The 14,166-nt window shown below is 46.4% G+C and overlaps 1 long non-coding RNA gene across 1 annotated transcript in view; it reads left to right on the top strand.

Moving 5' to 3' along the window:
• The first annotated feature begins 612 nt into the window (after positions 1-612).
• Positions 613-14,166, top strand: part of LOC123936090 — a 66,432-nt gene continuing 52,878 nt past the window's right edge. The window contains exons 1-2 of the long non-coding RNA XR_006817070.1: positions 613-634; positions 2,367-2,455. This is a non-coding gene — a long non-coding RNA (uncharacterized LOC123936090). The remainder of the gene's footprint in view (positions 635-2,366; positions 2,456-14,166) is intronic.

The raw sequence follows: 14,166 nt of genomic DNA, 5'->3' as shown, positions 1-14,166 counted from the left end.
TGTGGAACATTAAGAATAGCATAGAGAATATTTGGAGAAGGAAGGGGAAATGAATTGGCGGGGGGAATCAGAGGGAGAGATGAACCATGAGAGACTGTGGACTCTGGGAAGCAAACTTAGGGTTTTAGAGTAGAGGGGTGGGAGGAGCCTGGTGATGGGTATTAAGGAGGGTACGTATTTCATGGAGTACTGGGTGTTATATGCAAACAGTGCATCCTGGAACACTACATCAAAAACTAATGACAGACTGTGTGGTGACTAACATAAATAAAACTAGGGAAATGATGAATTAATGGATTTTTTCAATGTCTGCATGATCCCTTGTCAAAATTGAATAGGTTGAACATTCATTGACTACAATGTGAATAGAATTTGGGGTCAAAAATAAGCTAAACACACGTGTGCTCTTTATCAGAAATGGATTGTGAACAATGATGATGTAATCAGGAAATTCTAAGTTTGTCTTCTTTTTTAATCCTGTGGCTTCATTCTGCTAAGCAAAGTGATTATTGTAATACCTTTGGATTACAATTGCGGTATTTATCTGAACTATAGATTTTTACTCGTAGCATGTTTTGACATCCATCTTATCTTTGTTTCTTCCTCTCTTAGATAAAGCCTAGACAATATGAAGGTAAGTTTTTCGGCTTCACTTTTCTTTACCAAAAATTCTCAGTATCAGTGTTTGATGTGGGCATAATTTGATGAGGGATAAATATGGTGACTTCTGATGTCTCACTGACTTGTTATGTCTTGAAAATGGTTCTCTTCCCCATGTGGAGTCTAAGTGACAATGTGGAGGGAGTTGCCATCTCTAAGAGACCAGGACGAGGAACACCTGGTGGGACTAGGGAGAATACAAGGTGTAATTTTGCAGAGAGATGTTTAGGAGGCAAGTGATGATCACAGCCTGAAGTCTGGAGTGAGTACTTCACCATGAGCTGGCTCTTGGTGAAATGTCAAGAGGCGAAAACTCTCTGAGTCTAGCAAACACACTACACTTAGAGAAGGAGGCAGATATTTCCATGCAGAGCGTGTGTCACAGGAGAGGATTAAACTGTGGTTGAGTCTGAAGTGGAGGGAGCCTTTCCTGCCAGAGGAGAATGAATGGAATAGAGCCTGTGCCAGCGGGGATAATGGATAGTGCCTGGGGCACTAGATTGTGGTGATTCCGTGTTACTGGCTCTTGATGGCCTGGGTAGCCGACTGGCTCTTAGGAAACTGTCAAATGTCATTGTTCATCACTGTGAGTGCGTCAGTGCTGCTGGTGAAGAGAGAGGTCTCAGAGCAGGAGAGAGCTCACAGTGGGCCAGAAGAAGAGAAGTTTGCACTTTCAGGAAAGATGAGAGAATTATTTTTTAAGACATTCTGTTTATTCATTTGACAGAAAGTGAGAGAGAGAGAGTGCGCACAAGCAGCGGAGTGGCAGGCAGACGGAGAGGGAGAATTGGGCTCCACGCTGAGCAGAGAGTTGGATGTGGGATGCGATCCCAGAACCCGGTGTCCTGACCCCAGCAGAGGGCAGACCCTTAACCAACTGAGCCACCCAGATGCCCCAAGATGAGAGAATCAATTGGCTCTTAGAGGAGTCTGTGTTCTAGACCTTACATGTGTTATCCAGCTGTGATCAGGCTCCTCTTGAGTGTTGTTTTCCTAAAAGGGTAGAGGGTAACATTCTCCTGTTGTGATGAAAAAAGCTTGTGTTCTCGGGTGGGTGCATTATCCAGGCCCTCCAGAGACTCTGTAACGTGGAGATTGTTACCCAAGTGTGTTTATAGCAGAGATCCTGTCCTCCAGAGCCCCCAGCCTGGGGTTCATGAAAGGCGATCTGTGAGCAGCAGAAAGTCTCCGAAGGCCTGCGAGTTGTCACTCACCTGACATCTTGAGCTTTCCCTGGGTGGAATTCCAAGTAGGACCTGGAAGTGGACGTGGCACTGAGCAGGACCAAAGGATAGTTTTGCTCATTTTGGGTTGTTTGCAGGGACTTGCTTTTGTATCTGAATTATTGAAGGAGAGAGATGTTCGTTGAAAGGACGCTCAATTTTTCTCTCACAGCTCTGGCGATGACATGAGCATTTGCAGGGATTGGATTTTCCAAGAATTGTGCTTACAGATAGGAGAGAAATGAGAAGACATTCTATTGCATTTCTCTATGTTTGAAAAACATTTTAAGTAGGAATCTCACTGATATAGAAAGTCTTAGGTTTCAAATGCTGCTACAACTTGCTTTCTTCAGGCACACTGGGAATGCTAGCAAGTTAGTGACACCCAAGTGTCAGAGAATGTGTCCCTGGTGCTAACACAGTGGGATTATTCAATGTTGCTGTTTTTGCTAATTATCTTAAAATTCTTTTTTCTCCTTTCAGTTACTTTAGACCAAATAAAGAAGAAGATTGATAACTTTAAAAAGGAAAACAGGGATCTTGAAAAAAAAATAGCGAGTTGGGAGGAGAAGGTATGTGTGCCCTTTCAAATAATTTTTGTGATTTCATTTTCGTTACTTCCCCCTCTGGTAGTTCATTCTATTGATCTATTTTGTGCGATCCAGAAGCGGTTCTTGAGTAAGAGAAGCTTCACAAATGTAGCGCACTGCCTCTCTCTTTGTGAAAGGAGTCACAAAGATAGATTTCTCCAACATGCTATTTTGGAATTCTGATTCCTTTTTCATATGTTTTATAGGTCAGGAAAGCAAAAGAAGCCAAGAAGCAAGCAGAAACGAAGAGAGAACACAAGCTTTCCTTTGCAGAAGTACATAAATTGAAAGTAAGAATCCTTTCTTTGCCTGAATTGTGTTCTAACAACAGAAATAAGAGTAACTGAAATATTATTATTATTATTATTATTATTATTATTATTATTATTTCTATGATTGATTGCTTTGAGAGAAGGAGAGAGTGAGGGGAGGGGGGTCTGAAGGAGAGAGAGACAGAATGCTAAGAAGACACTGTGCTGAGTGTGTTGCCTAATGCAGGAATCAATCCCATGGCCCTGAGATCAGGACTTGAGGCAAACGGAAGCAGGAGTCAGACACTCCACAGACTGGGCCACCCAGGTGCAACCCAGGTGTCCAAAGGAATGAATCATTGCTACTCATTCTATATATATATATATAGAGAGAGAGAGAGAGAGAGAGAGAATTATATATATTTATATTTTTATATATTATATTATATATTATATTATTTTATATTATATATTATATATTTATATATTATGTAAATATAAATATGTATATATTTAAATATATTTTCTTAAAGGAGAACATCAAAAAGATCGAAGAGATTAATGAACATTTGAAGGATAGCCTTCATTGTAAACAGGCTCTCTTACAAGCTGAGAGAGAAAAGAATATCCAGAATGTGGATGTGGTAAGAGTTAGGTGTTAGTTGTCCTATAATGTGGCTTGGGAGGCTTTTGGTAAATTGGGTGAGGTGAGTGCAGTGTACTCCTGTGCTGTTTACGCAGTAGAGTGTGGGCGTCTGGGAACTTCATCTCCTACAGAACAGTGAGCTGCGATTTCACTTACGACCACCCCGATGAGGTTTGCTCTTTCAAGGTCTAGGAAATATGGTTTATTTCACAGATGGGTCATCATCACATCATTCAGCACTGCCCTCCAAGCTATGTATAAAATCCCACAAAATACGTGAGCGATGAAGGGCAATAGCAAGCCCAATTGTATAGTAGAAGATTTTTTTATATCTGTTCCACTAAGAAAGCCATTTGTGCATTTTTTGACATGAACTAGTTTCCTTCCTTTCTCCTTATTCCATTTATGCCTCAAGGGATTTCTTTGTTGTCCTCCATAATCCTGTCCTGTTAGGTGCCCTCATGTGTCTTTTCTCAAGTCTGTCTTAAAGGCCCAAGATGAATTGGGGGATCAAGAGCTGAGAGCCTTGACATCCAAAAACAAAGAACTGAAAGGTATGTTGTTTTGGGGGAAGAAATCTCCATATGGTCGTCATGAGTTTCCATCGGGCAGGAAAGATGCCTTCCTGCCTTCACAGTCTTGCCCTTCTCCTTTCCTCATCAAAACCAAGTTCTCAGGTCATGGCACAAACACACAAAAGCAATATCATCCTTTACAGAAAGTAAAAAGCTCCTGGAAGGCCGGTGTAATGTCCTGATGTCTCAGAAAACAGGTAAAGAAGCAGAATTGAACGTACTAAAGAAGAAATTGGATGTGGTGGTGGAGTTCTCTGAAAGACGAAAACTGACTGCAGAAGAGTAAGCTACTGCTGTGTTGTCACAGATACCATTGTTTGAATTTACGTGGTGGCAAGTCTAGATAACTGTATTTGGATCTTCTGGAATTGGATCTTAGAGTACTTTTGCCAAATGCATTCTGTAGAGTTGTGCCTGCCCTTCTGATCTTGATTTGTGTAACCTGCATTTTCCTTTCTGTTCTAACGACTTGCCACACCTTGTTGTGTGATTCATTGGGGTAGAAGGGGGAAGGTACCAACATTAATCACGTCGATACCTGGATCCCCTCTGGGTCAGTCTACATTGTCTTTTCAGTTTCACTCTCATCACGTGCTCTTACCACTCCTGCATCAGGTCCATTTCTTGTTCAGCATGAGACTTGGGTCCAGAATGTGGAGAGAAAAATGGAATTCTCTTCCTGCAGAAACAGGGAAAGTTTCTTTGTGGAAAGTGGGCTGGGGCTCCAGCAGTACTGGGTCCCTTCATCTGGTGTACAACTGAGATCATTCGCTGCAGGCCAATCCCTAAGAAGACCAGCATATTCCCTGTCCACCTGATTTTCTCTTTCTTCTTCTTTTTTAAAAGAGATTTTATTTATCTATTTGACAGAGAGAGGCACTGCAAGAGAGAGAACACAAGCAGGGCGAGTGGGAGAGGGAGAAGCAGGCTTCCTACCGAACAGGGATCCAATATTGGGCTCTATTGCGGGACCCTGGGATCATGACCTGAACCAAATACTTTTAAGCAGGTACTTAATGACTGAGCCATCCTGGTGCCCCTCCACATGATTTTCTAGGTGTAACTCTCCCGGATCCCAAACAAAGCCTGAAGTTTCACTAAGCCTCATCTTTGCTGGCTGGACTGGAACTTCTCTTGTTGCATTCCAACCTGTCCCCAAAAGGTTACTTGCTCATTTACTGTTTATTCACTCGCCTGTTCCAGAATTCACTGATATGTCCTGGGGAGATTGGCTCCCACTGCCAGGCTGCCTTTCTCCTATGCTTCCTTCTTCTCCATCTGTTTCTTGTGTTTCTTCATGTGCTCTTTAGAAATTGGGTGCATTCACTACAAGTTCGCTCTCTTTGTCCAGTGTTTCCTTTTGTTTCTCAGGAGATCAGGATGTTGGAGTGCCTCATTCATGTTGAAATTCTCTGTCTTCCCTGGAGGCTCAAGTTTGTTTTATTCCTTCTGACTCCAGGGGTGGGTGACGCTCTCTTTCACAGGCACCTGGGTTGTGTTCATTGGTAGGTTCTTCGTGGGGCAGGTCCAGTGTCCTGACCACCTCTCTCTTCAACACCATATCCCTGAGCCACACATTGACTGCCGCTCCAGAAGACATTTGCTGAAGGGTAGTTGAGAGACCAGAAGCAGATGCTCATGTCCTCTTTGTAGAGCTTTTGTCTGTTTCTGAGTCTTTCTGCATGAGATTCTTGACAAGTGTTCTGTTGAAATCTTGTGAATAACACCATGAACAAAAGAGTCTGTGGGCAGCACAGCAAACCAACCTTTCTAACATTGCCATTTCCTGCCTTCCCCATCCATGAACTTGGTCTTGTTCAAGAAGGTTGTCTCGGGGCACCTGGGTGGCTCAGTGGGTTAGAGCCTCTGCTTTCAGCTGAGGTCATGGTCCCAGGGTCCTGGGATCCAGCCCTGCATTGGGCTCTCTGCTCAGCGGGGAGCCTGCTTCCCCTCTGTCTCTAACTGCCTCTCTGCCTACTTGTGATCTCTCTCTGTCAAATAAATAAAGAAAATCTTAAAAAAAAAAGAAGGTTGACTCAATGGAGCTGACAGTTTTCCAACTGAAGTCTGTTCCCCTGAGATAACACCCTGCGTATGTGACAGTTCACATGGATTATTTGAGGACATATTTTCGGCACTAAGATTGGCCTTTTCCTATACCAGGATCTTTCATGAGAGGGCAGGGGTTGTACTTCTAAAGCCTAGAGATGTATGGGAGTGAGTTTCCGTGCCAGTGAAGCCATATTCTGGAAGGTTCCTTTGGGCTGACTGACTGTGTGGGGCACAGCCTTGGTCTGAGGATCAGGGCTCCCCATGGAGGTGTGAGACTAATGATGGGCCCCAGCTTCATCCTAATGAGTGTATCTTGTCAGGCTTGGCTTTTCACTTTGAATTGAAATGAGCCTTCACCATCTCAATCCAAAGACATACTCCAAGAGGGCACAAAGTGCAATGTTATTTGATGACATGGTGAGTGAATTGAAGTAGAGAAGTATAAAGACAGCCCCGATTGCAGGGAGCTTGGCCAGCAACCAGAGTTTGATTTTTCTTTAACCCTAAATGGGGCCTTCATTCATTTCCCTGTTGTGTTGTCAGTCTGTGCTTTTAGCGGAGACATTCCAACATAGGCCATCGAGTGTGCTGGGAGGATAAATGACAGAAATTCAGGACCTTGGCTACTGGACAATGTATATACCTTTCCCATCTTAGGAAGCTAGAAGAGACACTTTATGAACTGAATGCAACCAAGAATGAGCTGTCAGCTGCCGATGAAAATCTGAAAGTAGCCAAAGAAGAAATAGACAAGTACAGGTAAGTTCAGACACTACATATAGTGGCTCCTGAAAAACCTGTTCCCTTTGTTTTCTTTTTTTTTTAATTTTTAAATTTTTTTATAAATATATAATGTATTATTAGCCCCCAGGGGCACAGGTCTGTGAATCGCCAGGCTTACTCACATCACAGCACTCACCATAGCACATACCTTCCCCAATGTCCATAACCCCACCACCCTCTCCCTATCCCCCTCCCCCTGGCGCCCCTCAGTTTGTTTTGTGACATTAAGAGTCTCTTATGTTTTGTCTCCCTCCTGATCCCTTCTTGTTTCATTTATTCTTTTCCTACCCCCCAAACCCTGAACGTTGCATCTCCACTTCCTCATATCAGGGAGATCATATGATAGTTGTCTTTCTCCCATCAACTTATTTAGCTAACCATAATACACTCTAGTTCCATCCACATCGTTGTAAATGGCAAGATTCACTTCTTTTGATGGCTTCCTAGTATTCCATTGTATATATATACCACATCTTCTTTATCCATTCATCTGTTGATAGACATCTAGGTTCTTTCCATAGTTTGGCTATTGTGGACATTGCTGCTATAAACATTGGGGTGCACGTGGCCCTTCAGATCACTACATTTGTATCATTAGGGTAAATACCCAGTAGTGCAATTGCTGGGTCGTAGGGTAGTTCTATTTTTAGCTTTTTGAGGAACCTCCATGCTGTTTTTCAGAGTGGTTGCACCAACTTGTGTTCCCACCAACAGTGTAGGAGGGTTCCCCTTTCTCCACATCCTCGCCAGCATCTGTCATTTCCCGACTTGTTAATTTTGGCCATTCTGCCTGGTGTGAGGTGGTATCTCATTGTGGTTTTGATTTGTATTTCCCTGATGCTGAGTGATGTGGAGCAGTTTTTCATGTGTCTGTTAGCCACCTGGATGTCTTTGCAGAAATGTCTGTTCATGTCCGCTGCCCATTTCTTGGTTGCATTATCTGTTCTTTGGGTGTTGAGTTTCCTAAGTGACTATACAAATGTCAAAGTCTGTTTCTTCCTTGAAATGTTTATTTGTTGGCCAGGCACACATGCTAGCTCTCATCTGCAGGATGGACAAATGAACCATCCACCTATGGCCTGAGAAGAGAACGTGGGTCGTTCATGTGGGGGTTTGTGGATGGCACCCACGCAAGGATATTCTCACTTAGATGTTTAGTCTATGAAGAAAAAGTGATTTTGCCTGATATGTGTTGAGCACCCCAATTTTAGTGTTGATATCCAGCCAGTTGTTCCCCTACCTGTCCACACGTGATGGTTTACTTACGGAAACCCTGGAACCAGGGCCCTGGAGTGTCTCCCACAAGAGTCAAGTGACTGGTGTCTCTCTTCGCAAAGGAGTCACTTGAGTCACGGGTGAAACCCTCTGATAAGGGACCCAAGTGTGGGAAAGAGTGCAAGATGGGGGAGGAAGGCATGGAGGGCATGCAAACCACAATAAACCTCTGACCTTTGTCTGATCCAGCACCTAGACCGGTTCCCAGTATGAACAGCCGCACCAGCCCTCAACGGGACCCATTGATGGTTATGGTAAGTGCCGTGGGCGTTTTTAGTTGTGTCCGTTTCTGAAAAGGATTGCAGTGTGGACAGCTCCCTGTCCTGGCCTTGTGGCTGTTGCGTGTGTCCTGCGATCATCCCTTTCAGACTGCACGCTGTTCACCCAGGAGCCTCCGGGCTGCTCCATTAGAGATCTGCAATTTCGTGCTTCCTCCCAAAGCTGTAGATGCATAGAGGCACGTGATGGTAGGATGCTCACCTCGTGCATGTGTGTGTGTGCGAGTGTATAAATAACCCAAGGAGGATGACATCTCACTCCACAGTGAAATTGGCTAGTCCGGCTGACTCCTTGCTGTTTGTTTTCCTGAGGGAGCAGGAGCATTTTTGGTTTTCGGGTCAGGATTAACCTGGGAGGATGTCTGCAGAGGTCCTCACAGATGGAAAATGGGAAAAGCCAAGACTGCCTCACACTTGGGCCACATGCTTTGGGCAGCTTGAGTGTTAGTGGAGAAGGTGAGCTGTGACCTCCTGTGAGTCCCATCTGTGTGGGTGAAGACATGAGCTGGAATCCCTCCAGTTGGCCCCTGGGTGAGATGATGGTGAACTCTGGAAGTTCCAGGTGTGTCGTAGAAAATGCCCCTGGAGCAGCGGCCCCAAAGAGGGAATCCCGGTGACTCCCCGCAGGCCCCACACCTCACACGTGTTTCAGTTGTGCTCCCGTGAGCGGGTGCTGATGGGGTCTGGTGCCTGTGCCAGCTCATAGCATCTCTCCCGACCCATCCTGGGAGCATTGCACGTGCTCTCCAGACACATCGGTTTGCATTTGGGGATGTCGAATTGGCCCGTTAGTGGTTCTCAGCACCAAGGACTATGCATTTGCTCTGTGCCTGAGCTAAGGAGGCCCGAATGTCGGGGATGCGGATCATAGAGCTGGTCTCGCTCACTCGTAGGGTCGTGCTTCTCTCAGAAAGTTCTCTTCCAGGTCCTCTGCCCTTCTTTTCACTATATCTGTATCTTTGGGGTAAATACCCATTAGTGCAATTGCAGGGTCATAGGGAAGCTCTATTTTTAATTTCTTGAGGAATCTCCACACTGTTCTCCAAAGTGGCTGCACCAACATGCATTCCCACCAACAGTTTAAGAGGGTTCCCCTTTCTCCACATCCTCTCCAACACACGTTGTTTCCTGTCTTGCTAATTTTGGCCACTGAATGGAGTTTTTTCCTGAGTTGATTATCCTTGGCAGCAGACTCCTTGTCTCTGTCGAGGTGCAGACCTATATTAACATGTGGTGACAGTAGTTTTCCCCATGGCATCTGTTCACCCCAGTTTCTAGGGGAGACACAGGGGACAGGTAGCCATTCTGGCACCGATGCCAGAACGTCTTGGAACATGGTGGTGGGGAAGATGCGTGTGCGTGTTTGTGCACCCCTGCCTGCCTGCAGTGCACACTGGGGAAGTAACTGGGGGAGGAGGACCCCTCCCTCCACAGTGAAGTCCTCTGGTCGGCCCGACTCCCTTTAGGTTACGTTCAGGTGCACTGGTGTTGTGCTCATGCTGGGGATAGATGGGTCTGGTAATCCTCACAAAAGGAAACTGGGGAAAACTCTCTGTGCATTTTATACTGTCTCCTTTGCAGTCTGGAATGTTCTCAGGGCGTGTTTCACGAGTCATCCCCATTTTACTTCTGGAAAACGTGCCGTGCAGAACCAGCCCACTTAACACCCTTTCTACAAGTATTTTGAAGTGTCAAAGCTCTGAGGTGCACTGTCGTAATCACACATTGGCTCACACGTTCTGAAGGGGGACGTCAGTGATTACCTGTGTGACCAGTGCCTCCCAGCCCTTCAGCTGTGCTTCAGGAGCAGGTCATTTGGTCCTAAGTTAGTGTGAGAGCTGATTTCTTTTCTCATCACACGTGTGGAGTTTTCCCTCGGGAAGCATATACCCTTTTGTGAATTCTCTTATATGGCATTCCCATCTTCATTTCCCATGGACAAAATTACTCTGGAACTCAGTAGGTTGAAATTTCCAAATGACTGTGTTTTAAGGCAAACTCAGGGGGCGCCTGTGTGGCTCAGTGGGTTAAAGCCTCTGCCTTAGGCTCAGGTCACGATCCTAGGTCCTGGAATCAAGCCCCACACCAGACTCTCTGCTTAGTTTAGAGCCTGCTTCCCTTCCTCCCTCTGTCTGCCTCTCTGCCTGCTTGTGATCTCTGTGTGTCAAATACATAAAATCTTAAAAAAAAAAAAAAGGACAAACACAGCTGATGAATGTAAATAAGGAGTTTCGGTATCATGTTCCTCAGAAGACACTTTTCTAGTGCCCCTGTCAGACCGCAAGTCCCTAATTCCTGAAGTGTCTTTGTGGCCATGGACAGAAACTGTAGAGAGTAGAGGACCCCTTTGTCAGGAGGCAAGGCAGTGTGGAGACAGTCAGGGACTTACAAGCAAACGATTCCCCTCATGTGGCTCAGAAACTTTGTGGGGAAAGGGCATTCAGTTTCGTCACATTCTCTCTATTCTGACCAAACCAAAATCTCCGGTGGCTGAGGAGGAAAGAGGAAGTGTTGTCCTGGGTGTTGATGCCTCCGTGTCTGGAATGTGCTGCTTTACTAGTTTGTAATGATCCTTTTTCATCGTTAAGACAGTACTTCTTGCTGGGTAGACATGGGCAGTGATGTTTGGTGACAGGTTATTCCTGTCACAGCTATTGCCCTCTCCCCCCTCATTGTACTGGCACCAGCTGGGAGGGGTATGAATGTTTTCTAGCACAATTCAGCTCTCCTGGAAGGTGGCATTGGAGAAGGAGCCGGGTGCTGAAAGCTCTTTGTTTTGGTTGCTTTTCTTGTGTTGCAACTTTTGTCTGTTTTACTAAAATATTTTCTTGTCTGTTCTGCAGGTCGGTAGAGGTGTGAGAGTGTTTCCTCATTGCCCAGGGCCCCTCCGTATGCCCTACCACATGGGGTGGAATGTACCAGGCTTCCCTCCTCCTCATCCACCTCCACAGTGGTGGACCTGGGGGCCTCAGCCACACCTCGTTCCTCCACCACATGGTGAGATGATCTGAATTTACGTGAGTCGTAAAGCTTATTCATAGTTGAACCACTTTTGTCGGTGGAGGGGATGGAGAAGTGGTACCACAAGGCATTGCAATGCAATGATAAGCCGGAGTGAGGACATGGTATCATTCCTCCACTTTGGGCGGACGTCCATCTCATGGACTGTCTGGTTCACCGTACAGAACTGGGCAGCAGGTGTCTGCCATGGAGAAGAAAAGTGACATTTCACAGAGGACAGACATAGAAGCATTGCCCAGGTGTGCTACGCGGGCATGATGTTTTGGTCTCTGGGCTGGATGAAGCACAACCTTCACATCACTCTCACGTGTGGAGGCCCCAGTTGTTCAGCATTATAGATTAATTCTGGAAACATCTGTCCCTTGGCAGAGTGGTCATATCCGTGATGGTGAGGGACAGTTCTCTCCTTCTTCCACAGGGGTCAGGGGAGTCCTGTGAGAAACATGAAGGACACGCCAGAGGGAGAGGGGAATAGGCTGGGGCAGGGGGAGAGGGTTGGCTTGAATCCTGTGTGGTCATCACCAGTCTGAATCCACCTCCACCCCTTCTAGTGCTTCCTTCCCTTTCAGAAGCCTGTGGTGCTCAAGGGGACAAGAGCAGCCCTGTGCCCAAGGAGGTCCCAGAGAAGAACCAAGTAAATACTGGGGCATTTTCAGTTGTACCCGTTTCTGGAGTCCTGTTCCTCTCTGGGCAGCACAGTGTCCTGACCTGTGTCTGTTGGGTATCTCCTGGGGTCCACGTGTGGTGTTGTTTCCTGTTCAAAGTGACAAGTCTTTGTGGGGAGCTTACAGACTTCTCTGTTTCCAGATCATCACCTTGCGGTTGTGTTGGTGGAGCAAAGGCATCGTTTGTGCTCAGGGCTTGACATTCAAGGGGAAACCGGGGTGGGGACGCAGTTAGATTCTGAAGTTCCTCAGGACACATGTGCCTGTGCCTGGCTGTTTGCACACACTGAGCAGTGGGAAGGAAGTGTCTCCGTTGCACAATGGCAGACATCTGTCTCTTACATCGTGCACATCCAGCATCCGCATATGTCGTTCTGGGAGGGATGAAACACCTCTCACTTCAACTGCAGCGTGTAGAGTTTGAGCTGCCATTTCATTAGTTGTGTAAATGCCTGACACAGGGCTGTTGTCCCTTCATTGATCATTAGTGTAGGGGTCTGCCCTTGTCCTCTGCAGTCTGGAAATTTGTGGGAAATGCTCTTGTCTGGACTGGGAGGGAGGTGAGAATGAGTAACAGTGGCCAATGCTGGTGGCTAGTGTGGAGGGTTCGTTGGAATGTTGCTCAGTCACTTCCAGGGGGAGAAGCTTCTGTCCTTTCCATGGCGTGTGTCAGGTATGGATGCTGGAGCGTCCTCCACAAGGACCAGTGGTGCTGCCCACAGGCCTCTCATGTCATGACGGAGTGAAGGCTGCTAAGGACATGGTAACTTTAATCCAGTTTTTCTGTAGATAGAATTGATAGACCTTGTCTTCCAGTCATACTGAGGGGGTTGGCAGGTCCCTCGTAGTGACAGAGAGCTGCCCTTCTCTGAAAGCTGGGCACAGCAGGTGTGCATGCGTGCATGGTACAGAGACGACACTCTGTGCTCTGGGAGGGATGAGGCCTGCTCTTAACGTTAGGAATTGAGGGTGTGTGTCTGAGGGAAGGGAGGGACACACTGATGAAAGGACATAGACGGTGTGTTCCGTATAAGGGAAGAACCAGAGATGTATCCAGAATGGAGGGAGCCCTGAGTCACACAGAAACAGGAGGTTGTGGGTGCTGAGAAGCCTGAAGGTGCTCAGGGAGAGCCTGGGCTTCTCTCAGGGAGGGTGAGGTCGTTCCCGGCAGGCCAGCAGCTTGAGAGTGAATGTGAGGACACCGCGCGGTCTACACTGACTGCTGCATGTGTTCACTCACACAGTCTGGATCATGCCGTTATTTGTCTCAGAATGTTGTTTTTGCCATGAAGCCATTCACTCAAGAGTCTGTGAAGAGCATTGTTTCCCTGAATTTCTGAAGGCTCTGAAGCATGTGAAAGACTTGTGGAGATTTGGGAAATTTAACATGGTCTTTAGGGATTCTTGTCTGGTTGATATTATGTCCCCCAGTGAGAAAAAGTGAAGACAGGACTGAGAATCGGTGAAGGGTGGCTGCCCTCCTCTTAGCCTGAGACAGAGTGTTAGTGGGGGAGTCCTTGTTGACCAGGAGCCGCTCTAGCTGGAGCCCTGTCACCAGGCCTTTGCATCTGCGTCACCACCTTGCCTGCAACTGTGCACCTCCCCTGGGACTTCAGTCCCAGTGTCCTGGGGATTTGCCTGTGTTCCTGATTTCTCAGCCCAAATACCAGCTCTCAGTGGGGCCTTCTCTGGGCCTCAGCTTTTTTAAAATTTGTGATAGAGAGAGCATACTGGATTCTGAGGTCACTAGAGCAGTAGAAGTTGAAGTACATAAAGAACATGCAGGAGCCCCTGGGCGGCTCAGTCAGTTAAGCAGCAGAATCTTGATTCCTGCTCAGGTCATGATCTCAAGCTTCTGAGATTGAGCCCCAGGTCAGGCTCGCTGCTGAGTGTGGAGCCTGTCTGGGATTCTCTCTCTCCCTCACCTTCTCCCTCTTCCCTCTTCGCTCACAAGTTTGTCCTTTCTCAGTCTCTGTCTCAATAAGAAAAAAAAAAATTGGCAAAGTGTCTGGGCTCTGACCATTCACTGTTCTCATGTTGAAATTAAAATAGCTCCATGCCGATGAGTGTCAAAATATGTTCATTTAAGTCCACAAAATACACTAAGAGTGTAATACCTCAGCCCAGATAGTGGCAATTCTCATTTG

The sequence above is a fragment of the Meles meles genome, unplaced genomic scaffold (assembly GCF_922984935.1).
Source record: "Meles meles unplaced genomic scaffold, mMelMel3.1 paternal haplotype, whole genome shotgun sequence".
Lineage (NCBI taxonomy): Eukaryota > Metazoa > Chordata > Mammalia > Carnivora > Mustelidae > Meles > Meles meles.
Note: the sequence above shows the minus strand (reverse complement) of the source record. Positions and strands in the feature narration are given on the sequence as shown.